Source organism: Gorilla gorilla, chromosome 13 (genome assembly GCF_029281585.2).
Source record: "Gorilla gorilla gorilla isolate KB3781 chromosome 13, NHGRI_mGorGor1-v2.1_pri, whole genome shotgun sequence".
Lineage (NCBI taxonomy): Eukaryota > Metazoa > Chordata > Mammalia > Primates > Hominidae > Gorilla > Gorilla gorilla.
The window spans coordinates 131,871,826-131,883,873 of record NC_073237.2 but is presented as its reverse complement, the minus strand read 5'-3'; the positions used below and the strand labels follow the sequence as shown (position 1 = coordinate 131,883,873).

At 51.2% G+C, this 12,048-nt stretch overlaps 1 long non-coding RNA gene across 1 annotated transcript; it reads left to right on the top strand.

Annotated features, from left to right (window-relative positions):
* The first annotated feature begins 2,897 nt into the window (after positions 1-2,897).
* On the top strand, positions 2,898-11,428 carry LOC129524684 (uncharacterized). The gene is made up of 2 exons (XR_008668544.2): positions 2,898-6,107; positions 9,311-11,428. It is a non-coding gene; the product is annotated as an uncharacterized lncRNA (long non-coding RNA).
* Positions 11,429-12,048: the final 620 nt, after the last annotated feature.

Genomic DNA, 12,048 nt, shown 5'->3' with positions numbered 1-12,048 from the left:
TGCCCCTGGGGAACCTCAGCCCAGGACTGTCATTTGGGCTGGGCAGCCGGGGACCATGGAGTGCTCCTGCCCTGAAGGGGGCCCAGACAGCTGCCCTGTGTCACCCCAAGTTCCCCAGGACCCTCCTTCCTGGGGAAGCAGCAACTGGAATCTTTTACTTCAGAAACTCTGCTAGGAGCTCACTTTCTCTCTTAGGCAAAGAGTTAGTTCACTTGTCTCTCTAAGAAATGTTATCTCAACCATGTTCAGTGGAAGAGGCTGCTGAAGCCGTATCAGAAATGATAAGCTGATAAGACTTAGCTGTACAACTCTGAAATAGAATGTTGGCAATGAAGGTTAAAACAATGGCGAATGTGATGAGGGAAACAGATTCTGGTAAAACCTCTCACGAGGAAGTTTCTGCACTCTTGTTAAATGAAGGCGGTGCAGAGTAAAAATGAGAAAGGTCACGGTTTTCTTGAGTCTCAAAAATTTCCCCTAGATCCATGGAAATGATTCTATTTCAGTTTTCCTTTGGCAGAAGAAGAGGGACTCTGCCGCACGTTCTATGAGTTTTGGAAAGGCAATACAGAACGTTTGATATTTTTGTATAAAAACCTACTCATGATGTCCTGAATCACTTTATTCTGAGGTAGGGGAGGGTAAGGAGCCTCCGCAAGTCTTGATACAGATTTGTAGTTTCTGGCCGGGCACAGTGGCTCACACATGTAATCTCAGCACTTTGGAAGGCTGAGGCAGGCAGACTGCTTGGGCCCAGAAGTTTGAGACCAGCCTGGGCAACATAGCGAGACTCTGTCTCTAAAGAAAAGGAAAAAAAATATGTATATGTATATTTATATCTACGTTTGTAGATCCAGCTACTCGGGAGGCTGAGGTGGGAGGATCGCTTGAGCCCAGGAAATTGAGGCTGCAGTGAGCTGTGATCGTGCCACTGTGCTGCAGCCTGGGCGACAGAGCAAGACCCTGTCTGCAATATATATCTATAGTTGTTTTTGTATGTAGCAGTTTGGCACTGTACAGAAAAGTAGGGCTGCATGGAAGCTGTACCTTTCACCAGCCCAGGACCATCCAAGGCCAGAAGGCATTGAGGGCTGAGCATCGGGAAGAGGCAGGTGTCCCAGGCCCCTCTGTGCCCCAGAAGACTCTGCCTAGCTTCAACCTAAGACAGCCTTCAAAACCACTCCTGCCACAGTGCAGCAGTATTTCCCGGGGAGAAACATCTGCCCACTTTTCTCTCAGCCTGGTGGTCATGAAGGGAGATGGTAAGGTCTGCTTTGATGGATCATGACACCCCGAGCTCATGTTAGAAAGGGAAGGGAGATGGCCTGGGGTCTATTTGTGGCCACACACAAAGTTGGACCTTAGGGTGGGCTCCCTTTGCCACCTATGGCCTTCAGAAGGTCCCATCTGTGATGGTGGCTCCAGTGAGGAGGGAGTCCCCGTTTCCAAGGGTCTCCCTTGCAGAGATGGCCGGGAACCGAGGGTGAGCACAGATTGGGGGTGGGCACAGCCTGACGAGGGCAGCTGCTTTGGGTTTTTTTCCTCCCTTGAATCAGAAGTTCAGATGCAGCGTTTCCCTGGGAGTCTGGGCTTTTAATTTTTCTCTTTTCCTTTTTAAGTTTTTTATCAGCAGTGTCTTGTTTCACTGCCCCAAGTGGGACCGATGAGCGGGGTGCTACTGTGTGGTTGCCCCCACATCTGACTCACCTCAGTGCCCAGGATGGGAGCAAAGCACAGGTGAGCTGCCCCACCAGGCCCCTGCGGAGGGGGTGCATGCATGGAGACAGCTGCGGGTGTGGCGGTAAAGCACTCCCATTCCAAGCCCATTGCCCAGAGGGGAGAGCTGGGGGACAGAGGTGAAAGCACTTCCAGACCAAGCCCGTTGCCCGGAGACCCCTTCTTGTTTCCGTGGCAGCAGCTGCAGACCTTTCCGACCTTTCCACCTGCGTTCCAAAACCAGCGTCTCTGGTTACAACCAAAGAGGTTGCTCAGTCACACTCCTGAAAGGCAAAAGGAGGTTGGCCAATGAAAATGATGTAAACCCTAGATGTAGTTCTTAGTGTGGAAGCCACAGGAGAACTTCCAGTGTGGCCACGGGGATCGCCGAGGCTTTTATGCAGGTAACTGAGCTGGGTGACCAGCTGCCTGGTTAACAGTTGGGCAGAAGTGACCTATTGTTGTGCTCTGTGCTGTCTACTTACAGCTACCGCATTGCAACACGGTAGAGACTGTGACGTTTTGCTCGGGATCAGGTGAAGGCATTCGGGAGTAAGTTTCACAACAGAAGACAGGCTCAGAAGCAGATCATCCGAGTCAGGGGAGAGAGGCGGCGACTAGTCAGGCTCCCTCGAATCCCAGGCTATGATTATTATCTGCAGCCTCTGTCACCCAGGATGAAAGGGGATGGAAAAGCCGTGCATACCCTTGGTGACAAAGCCACTCCTGCTCTTAAAGGCTGCAGCAGGACGTCTGACACAATCCCAGGTCTCCATGGAGGCAGGGGCATGGCCGGCAGCTGTAGACCACAGCCTCCGGGCTCTGGCGTGGAGGAAGAAAAGGAAACCAGCACAGAATTTTTTTTTTTTTTTTTTGAGAGGAGTCTGGCTCTGTCCCCAGGCTGGCATGCAGTGGTGCGATCTTGGCTCACTGCAACCTCTGCCTCCAGGATTCAAGTGATTCTCCTACATCAGCCTCCTGAGTAGCTGGGATTACAGGTGCTGGCCACCACGCCAGGCTAATTTTTGTATTTTTAGTAGATACAGGGTTTCACCATGTTGGCCAAGCTGGTCTTGAACTCCTGACCTCATGATCCACTCGCCTCAGCCTCCCAAAGTCTTGGGATTACAGGCGTGACCCATCGCGCCCGGCCAGCACAGAATATTTTTAATTGAGAAAGGAGGGGGCTGCTTTGTGAATTTTTTTTTTTTTTTTTGAGATGGAGTCTTGCTCTGTCCCCAGGCTGGAGTGCAGTGGTGCGATCTTGGCTCACTGCAACCTCTGCCTCCAGGATTCAAGTGATTCTCCTACGTCAGCCTCCTGAGTAGCTGGGATTACAGGTGCTGGCCACCATGCAGGCTAATTTTTGTATTTTTAGTAGAGGCGGAGTTTCCCCATGTTGGCCAGGCTGGTTTCCTGACCTCAGGTGATCCTCCCTCCTCGGCCTCCCAAAGTGCTGGGATTACAGGTGTGAGCCACTGTGCCCAGGCCAACTTTGTGAAAATTCTAAAGGATCAAGAGCAGACTGGGAAAGTGGGACCTTGGTCTTTAAGGCTCAGCTTAGGGAGGTGACAACTGTCTGCAGCTGTGTCCAGGAAGTGGTCCACGGTCAAGGGAGAACTCTGTAATGTGAGTGTGGAGAAAGGTATTGCACCGTCCCCAGACACCCCTAAACATTTCTTCAGAGCCATCTGAGAACCGGCCCTATCTGGGTCATTGCCATAGACGTGCAGAGGACCCAGCCTGGCCCTGAGGCTGAACCATCTGAATAGATCCTGAACACTTGTGCAGGCGGAGCTCTGCTGCCCCGAAACCCCGGGATGGACACAGGAAGACGAGCCTGTGCTTTGTACACCAAAGAAAATGACTGAGGAGTCTCAATCTATCGAGAGGTTTATTTTGCCGGGGTTGAGGACGTGCCCAGGGGAAAGTGTCGGCAAGCCAGATCTGCAGCTTCAGGAGAAGGATGGGCTCCGCGGGCTAGGCGGGTCCGAAGGAGCACAGTAGGACCTGTGGCCTGCACGATTTCCAAAGAGGGTTTGAGAACTTCAGTATTCAAAGAGGAAAGAGCAGACAGTAGGGAAAAATGGAAAGAAAAAAACGGGAGGGTGGATAAAAGAGGCCAGCTGTTGCATTCTTTTGAGGCGTTGATGAGCCTTCCCTGAATCCCCATTTTACATGTGAAAGGCAGAAGAGGAACAGTAAACTGTGCATTCATCCTGTGCTCAGTGAACCTGCATCTTTATGGAAGAAGAACAGTAGAGGAGGGAGTCAAAGATGCGTTTGTCTCCCGTGAGTGGAGGGAAGACTTCTAGTCCTGTCTTTGTCCCATACCTGTGCAGATAAGCTGTTAATTTACATTTTCAGGGTGAAATTCAGCAGAACTCTGTTTTAGGACAAAGTTCTTGGAAAAGAAAGAAAAAAAAAAGATGTGTTGCCTGTAATCCCAGCACTTTGGGAGGCCGAGGCAGGCAGATCACCTGTCAGGAGTTCGAGACCAGCCTGGCCAACATGGTGAAACCCCATCTCTACTAAAAATACAAAAATTAGCCAGGTGTGGTGGCACGCACCTGTAGTCCCAGCTACTTGGGAGGCTGAGGCAGGAGAATCACTTGAACCCGGGAGGTGGAGGCTGCAGTGAGCCCAGACCATGCCACTGCACTCTAGCCTGGGCAACAAGAGTGAAACCCCATCTCAAAAAAAAAAAAAAAAAAAAAAAAGATCTTGGGGACCACAATGTATTTCCTTGTGAGCAAACAGTGAGGGGGGCCCCCTGGGGAGGGGAGTGGCCTTCTGTCTTTGCATCTGTCTATTTAGGAAGACACTGGGAGGTAGTTTTGGGTGACCCAGTTCCCAAGCTTAACTCTTCTTTTTGGCATAGTGAGTTTGGGGTCCTGAGATTTTTATTTTCCTTTTACCTCTTTAAGCTGGAGGAGAAGGAAACTTCTCAGGGATTATCCCAGCACATTATCTTATCTTCCTGGGCTTGAGATAAGACAGAACTGCCTTTGGGCTGCCTGTGTCCCTGGGAGTCCAGAGACCCTGGGTCATATGGCCGGGCAGATGGCAGAGAAAGCTCCATTCAAAATGCCCTGCTCCAAACCTGAGACTCTTATCCTGTCTTAGTAAAACTTGTAACAATGTGATGGATACATTGCAATCTCTGTAACCGCCCAAAGAGTTCACCTTGCCTGCTGTGTAGATAGCGCCATTTTATCAAGACAGAGGAATTGCAGTGGAGAAAGAATAATTCATGCGGAGCCGGCTGTGCAGGAGACCGGAGTTTTATCGTTACTCAAATCAGTCTCCCCGAGCATTCGGGGATGAGAGTTTTTAAGGACAGCGTGGTGGGTGGGGGGAAGCCAGTGAGCCGGGAGTGCTGACTGGTCGGAAATGAAATAGGGAGTCATAGCTGTCTTCTTGCGCTGAGTCAGCTCCTGGGTGGGGCCCATGAGATCAGATGAGCCAGTTTATCGATCTGGGTGTTGCCGGCTGATCCATCAAGTACAGGGTCTGCAAAATATCCCGAGCCCTGGTCTTGGGTTTTACAATCGTGGTTTTATCTCCGGGAGCAGTTTAGGGAGAGTCAGAATCTTGCAGCCTCCAGCTACATGACACCTAACCGTAATTTCTAATCTTGTGGCTAATTTGTTAGTCCTACAAAGGCATCTAGTCCCCAGGCAAGAAGGGGTTTTGTTTTGGGAAAGGGCTGTTATTCTCTTTGTATCAAACTATAAACTATTAATATAAACTAAATTCCTCCCAAGGGGAGTTCAGCCTACACCCAGGAATGAACAAGGACAGCTTGGAGCTTAGAAGCAAGTGGAGTTGGTTCATCTCTTTCACTGGCTCATAATTTTGCAACGGCGGTTTCATCTCTACCCTGACAATACCTTTTAGTTTTCTTACCCACTGGGGTCGAGACTTAATTGAAGACCTCAGACGGACAGAATAACACGGAACCTGAGACCTTGATTTGCGGGGACAGGCTTAAAGTGTATTCTGGAGTTGGTGCCCCCTCCCCAGGGGCCGGCTCAGAGGGCTCACTTTCCAGCCTAACTGCAGGGGAACCAGAGGCTGCCGACCTGGATCTCACCTTGACGGAGGTCTTGTCACTTTCCTGCTTGGCTGGAGAGACAGACTGTGGATGCTCTCCTGCTGGCCACCCAAAAACAAACAAACAGACAAACAAATATGAATGAGGAAAACTTGAAGAGGCCCCACGTGCCAGAGGTGGGACAGCTTGAGATTTGGTGAGGATAATTGCAGTGGCTCAAAACCCATAAAGAAGTTTAAGTCCATGAGTTCACCGTAATCTTAAAACAAAAACAAAAACAAAAACAAATTGATCATCTTTGGAGGCTAACAATCAATTCATTATCTAGAGACAGGTAAGTAAAAATTCAGCATTGTTCCTGCCCATATCGGGGAGTCTTTTTTTTTTTTTTTAAGCTATCCAACTAATAAATGAAGAAGATTGGGAGGCCAAGGCGGGCGGATCATAAGGTCAGGAGTTTGAGACCAGCCTGACCAATATGGTGAAGCCCCATCTGTACTAAAAATACAAAAATTAGCCAGGCGTGGTGGCACGTACCTGTAATCCCAGCTACTCGGGAGGCTGAGGCAGGAGCATTGCTTGAACCTGGGAGGTGGAGGTTGCAGTGAGCTGAGACAGAGCGAGACTGTGTCTCAAAAAAAATTAAAAAAAAAAAAAGAATGGTAGAATTAGAATATCACCATTTTGCAACCCCTGGTGAATGAATGAGTGTAGGTAATGCAGCCACTGACCCCTCGAAAAGGGGGAGCATCCAGCTTCTGTGCCCTTGATAAAGAGCTGCAGGGGATGGCCAGGCACGGTTGCTCACGCCTGTAATCCCAGCACTCTGGGAGGCCGAGGTGGGCGGATCACGAGGTCATGAGATCGAGACCATCCTGGCTAACACGGTGAAACCCCATCTCTACTAAAAATACAAAAAAAATAGCCAGGGGTGGTGGCGGGTGCCTGTAGTTCCAGCTACTAAGGGAGGCTGCTGAGGCAGGAGAATGGCATGAACCCAGGAGGCAGAGGTTGCAGTGAGCCGAGACCATGCCACTGCACTCCAGCCTGGGCGACAGAGTGAGACTCCGTCTCAAAAAAAAAAAAAAAAAAGAAGAGAGATGCAGGGCCTGGGTGTGATCGGGCCCCTGGCCCCAGCCCCTGGCTCCAGCTGCCTCCTTGCAGGAAACCCACTGGACAAGGGAGGAGGTGTTGATCTGTGAGGGGCAGCCAGCAACACTCTTACTGTGGGGATCTTGGCAGAGGACAGCCCCAGGTATTCACCAGATCAACTGTAAGGAAAAGAAAGGGATGGCGTGGAACCTGTAGGGGAAAGAGATTTAAAAGACACATCAGATAAAAAAGTGGCTCAGACTAAACTGTCATGTTTAAAGATAGAGATATTAAATAATTTGACCTAAATGAAAGTGTAGAGAAGCACAAGGGAGGGAAGATCCTGTCAGGACGGTGATGACTTTGGCTGGGAGAGGGCTGTGGCCATGAGGGTGCTGTGGAGGGGGCCTGGAGTGGCTGGCAAAGCTCTTGGCTTGCGTGGTGGTGACAAAAAGTGTCTGCCCTATCAAAGTCCATGAAGCTTGGCCGGGCACGGTTGCTCATGCCTGTAATACCAGGCTTTGGGAGGCCAAAGTGGGAGGATCGCTTGAGCCCAGGAGTTTGAGACCAGCCTGAGCAACATAGTTGAGACCTCATCTCTACAAAAGATTTAAAAATCAGCAGGGCATGGTGCTGTGCACCTGTAGTCTCAGCTACTCTGGAGGCTGAGACAGGAGGATCGCTTGAGCCCAGGAGGTCGAGGCTGCGGTGAGCTGTGATTGTTCCACTGCACTCCAGCCTGGGCAATAGAGCAAGACACTGTCTTAAAAAAAAAAAAAAAAAAAAAAGGCCGGGCGCAGTGGTTCACGCCTGTAATCCCAGCACTTTGGGAGGCTGAGGCGGGCAGATCACGAGGTCAGGAGATCACCCGGCCAACATGGTGAAACCCTGTCTGTACTAAAAATACAAAAATTAGCTGGGCGTGGTGGTGCGTGCCTGTAATCCCAGCTACTTGGGAGGCTGAGGCAGGAGAATCGCTTGAACCAGGGAGGCAGAGGTTGCAGTGAATGGAGATCGCGCCACTGCACTCTAGCCTGGCGACAAAGTGATACTCTGTCTCAAAAAAAAAGGAAAAAAAAAAGATTTCATTAAGCTAAAAAAAAAAAAAAAGTCTCTGATGGTTTCCTAGTGTGGTTTGAATGGAGCCGGAAACCCCCATAGCCCACCCACCTACCTTCAAGAGCTCATCCCTCACATTCTCCCTCTTCTGCCTCCCCGGGGGGTGGGTGCATCCACTGCTTTCCCCACTGCAGGCAACGTTGCACCCACAGTTTGCAGGAGACCTGCCTCCATCTCCTTTCTCCCAGAGAGAAGCAGTCATATTTCCTGCAGTGGGTTATTTAGTACTTACTGCTGGGACCCCCCCAGGCCCTGAGATGAGGACCTGGGGACCAGGGACCCCAGGAGGCCCAGTGAGGGAAGGGTGTGAGACATCCGGGGAGGAAAGCCAGCAGAAGGGTGACGGCCATGGGCAGCTGGGCTCAGGCTCCTGGGGGCCGTGGGGAACGTGCCTCGGAACTTCCCTCTGAGGGCTGAGGGAGCCGGGATCGCCCATCGACTCCCATTCCTCAGTGGCTGATGTCCACCCCTGGGCCGTGAGCCCCTGCCAGGTCCGGCAGCTCCGGCAGCAGGTGAATGTCCTCCCGCGAGACACGGGAAGCCAGGGGTAGAGACAAAACCGTCTGAGGTGACCTCTGGGGTACGGCAGCATCTCTCATTCCCTCCTGCCCTGCGTGGAGTCCATCCCGTCCTGTCGCTGATTCTTCAAGTGACGATTTCTGGGAGGGCTGGTGGCACACATGCCAGTTCCCACCACCACCACCGTGGCCTTGGCGCCACGGCCGACCCTCATTCTAGAGCCCCTCACCCCGTGCTCCTGCTGGTCTGGGTCACTTGCTGGCTGGGGTGTCCGATGTCATGGCTGAGGCTTCCACCCCAGGGACCTTCCCCCGGCCAGATGGTGGTTGCTGCAGTGACCTGTTTACTGTTTGCTTTGGGCGAAGCACCAAGGGCGGTGGAAAAGGTGGATAAAACGAATGAGAAGATGGAGGCTTTGACAGGGCAATGGAGCCCTCGGGAAAGGATGGACAGGCCGCGTCGGAATCGCAGATTTGCTGGAGTGCACTTCACATAAAAGCCCCTGGATACAGCTGAGGAGAGACTCAGGGACCAATGCTGAGATTGACTGAGAGAAATGATCCAAATGGAAGCACAGAGAAGGAGAAAGAGAGATAAGCCAGCTAAACCAGCCTGGAGCTGGAAACGTGTGGGGTGAGGCCCACAGGCCGCAGGGGCCTGCGGGGTGCAGAGGGAGTGAAGAGATGTCAGAGAGGAGCCTGCTGCCCCCACAGGGCCCCCTTGTTCCCCCCCGAGTGGGTTCCCCAGTTTCCCACCCCCACTGCCTTCCCATTTCTTGGTTAACGTTTTCTTTCTTTCTTTTTTTAGACAGAGGCTCACTAGTGGCACGATCTTGGCTGACTGCATCTTCCACCTCCTGGGTTCAAGAGATTCTTGTGCCTTAGCTTCCTGAGTAGCTAAGATTACAGGTGTGCACCACCACGCCCGGCTAATTTTTGTATTTTTAGTAGAGATGAGGTTTCACCATGTTGGCCAGGCTGGTCTCGAACTCCTGACCTCAAGTGATCTGCCCGCCTCGGCCTCCCAAAGTGCTGGGATTACAGGCGTGAGCTACTGTGGCCGGCCACATTTCCCTTCTGGTGCGCGTCCTCCTGTAGCTGCGGGATCAGGGGAGGTAGAGATATCTTGTAACTGACTCAAGTTTGGCTGCTTGCCGCAGGAGAAGTGAGGTGTGGTGAAAGGAAAGCAACTTTTATTCACATGCTAGCAGGTGGGAGAGTGGCCAGGCTCAAGGCTCCAAGGAACCATCTCAGCTTTTTGGACTGAGTGAAGGGCTTTAGGAAGGAGAACTTGGTGTGGGAGACATGTGGGAGTGGGGCAGTGGTGCAGGAGTCTTTAGTAATTGCCATCCGGAGGTCTAGTTGGCATCATCTTGACCTTGGTCCGGCGGTGGTGGACTCATTGTTCATAACTCCCCTAGACAGGAGGATTCCACAGCTGGGTTCTATGCCTGGTTTATTTAAAAATGAGCCCCTGGCATTTCTAAGCAGGCACAGAATGAGATAAGTGAGCACTGTGGCTGGTGGGAAAGGGAGGGAAACAGGTTTAAAGTATGTTTCAAGGCTGCATTCTGAGACTAGGAGGGAAGGGAAGAAAAACTTTAAAATTCTTCTCAAGGCTGAGATATTTGACTACAGTCTCATGCCCAAAATGTTTCTATTCTACGCTGAGACCTGATAGATAATTTGGCTGCATACCTGGAGTCCAGTGTGTGCACCTGCCCCTCCCATCCCAGACTCGCAGCCAGTGGAAAAGTCTGCAAAAGGAAGCCAGCTGGGAGTGCCCACCAGAGTCAAAGTCTGGGGCAGGCTGGTGGACTCAAGAGGAGTCTTAAATATTGGAAATGTCATCACAAACCATCTGGGAAGCCCCCTCCTCTTAAAAAGGACATAAAGTCAAAGTGAACAGGTGTGCTCACTCCAAGCCCGTGCCCACAACCACAGTGCCCTTCACATTCAGAGTCATGGCCACTAGCCACAAAATTGTGACTTACAGTTCACAAAATTGGGACATATTCACATGTTGACCAAGTTGGGAAATAATTGGGTTTTCTTTAAAAGTAGTAAAAGTAAAGAAGAAAAAGTCAAAAAGGTCTGACATCTAAGAGGGTGAAATTTCCTTACTTTAGATCACAAGCAATCAGGCTTATCCAGCCTGAGCCCCGAGCTCCCTGGGACCCAGCAGCAGCTGTGCATTGGTGCGTGGTGCCCTGCGTCTGATCAGCTGACTCCTCAGGCAAAATCTGCACCATTTTCACCAGAATTGCAGATGTCCTCAGTGTCATTACAAAGTTCCTAAGTCATGACCATTCTGTCCTGTGGAACCAGGCTGGACTAAGCTCCCATTTCTTTAAGCCATCCTGTCCCCTGCAGGGACTTCCAAGGTTGAGCTGATGAGCAATAGTTATGAGTCATTGGAGGAGACATCCCAGCGGCGCCAGCTCCCCTCTGCCCTAAACTGAAATTAAGACCTGGTGCTCTGGGTGGGGCCCCTGGAAGGGGATGTGCAACTCAGAGGGGACCTTCTCCACCTCCACCCAGGAGACCCCAGAGGGACCATGGCAGAGCCGGAGCCCTCTTTATTTTATTTTATTTTATTATACTTTAAGTTTTAGCCCTCTTTTAAAAGCCAAATAAAAATAAGCAAAAGAAGCCAATCGTCTCTGTGAAATGTCCAGAGGAGGGAACTCTGTAGAGACAGAGAGGATATTATTGGCTGCCGGAGGCTGGGAATGGGAAGGTGAGGGGCCTGGGGAGGTGATGGTTAAAAGATTCTTCTTTGTGGTGATGCAATTGTCTTAAAATGGACTGTGGTGATAGTTGTGCAACTTGGTGAATATATAAGTTATTGAATTGTACACTTTAAATGGGTGAATTGTATGGTGTGTGAAACATATCCCAATAAAGCTGTTATTTGAAAAATAAATAAGTAAATAAGTGAAGTCCCTGGGCTGGAGCCGGGGGGATGCGGTTGTTCACTCTAGCTGCACTTGCTGTAGGCCCTGGGCAAGACCTTTCTGCACCCTGGCCCTCAGTTTCTCCAATCTGGAACACGTGGGGTCGGCCAAGGTCTCCACAGGCCTTCTCCAGCAGTGTGTGAGAGTGTGGAGTGCCTGCAGAGAAGGCACCTGCGTCTCTCTGAGGAGCAGAGAAGGGTACTGGGGCTGCAGGAATGTGGCTTCACTGTGGGCTTGGGTATCTGTGAGGTCCTGTCTGGGAGAAGCCTTCTCTGACCCGCCAGTCTCCACCCGGCTGGGACTCTTCCTTCATGGCTCGTGTGGAAATGACAGCCACAGAACGCTGCATGCTCACCTGATGTTCACCTGAGTGGAGGCTCCTGAGCGTGGGATTGGCCCAGCACCTGGCAAAGACTTGGAGTCGGACCACAGCAGATGCCAACAGAAAACAAAAGTGAACCCTGGAAACGGTTTGGAGCCTTCTAGGAGCCAGCCTTGGGAATGCAGAAAAAGTGAGGGCTCAGCCGTGCCCTCCCAGAGCTGCAGGTGAACAAGGAGTCAGTGCGGTGGGACTCTGCCACTGCAGCGC